Raw genomic sequence first — 264 nt, forward strand, 5'->3', positions numbered from 1 at the left:
GTAAGTGTCACAATAGGGCTACTTCTAATAGTCCTTATTCTGAGCCCCTATAGGTACATCAATGTACTCTGTGGACTGTGCATTATTACTTTTTGATGGTAGCTATCTGTGCTATTATAGTCTATGGCTAATAAAGTTGAAAAGTTACTATCACGATCTGTGTATCACGTAGTGATTATACTCTTTGGTTACTATGTGGATTGTGGTGTGATCACAGAGTACTATCCCTATTAATCTGTGGTACTGTGTGATTCACCGTGTGAT

This window comes from Maniola hyperantus, chromosome 25 (genome assembly GCF_902806685.2).
Source record: "Maniola hyperantus chromosome 25, iAphHyp1.2, whole genome shotgun sequence".
In the NCBI taxonomy this organism is placed as follows: domain Eukaryota; kingdom Metazoa; phylum Arthropoda; class Insecta; order Lepidoptera; family Nymphalidae; genus Maniola; species Maniola hyperantus.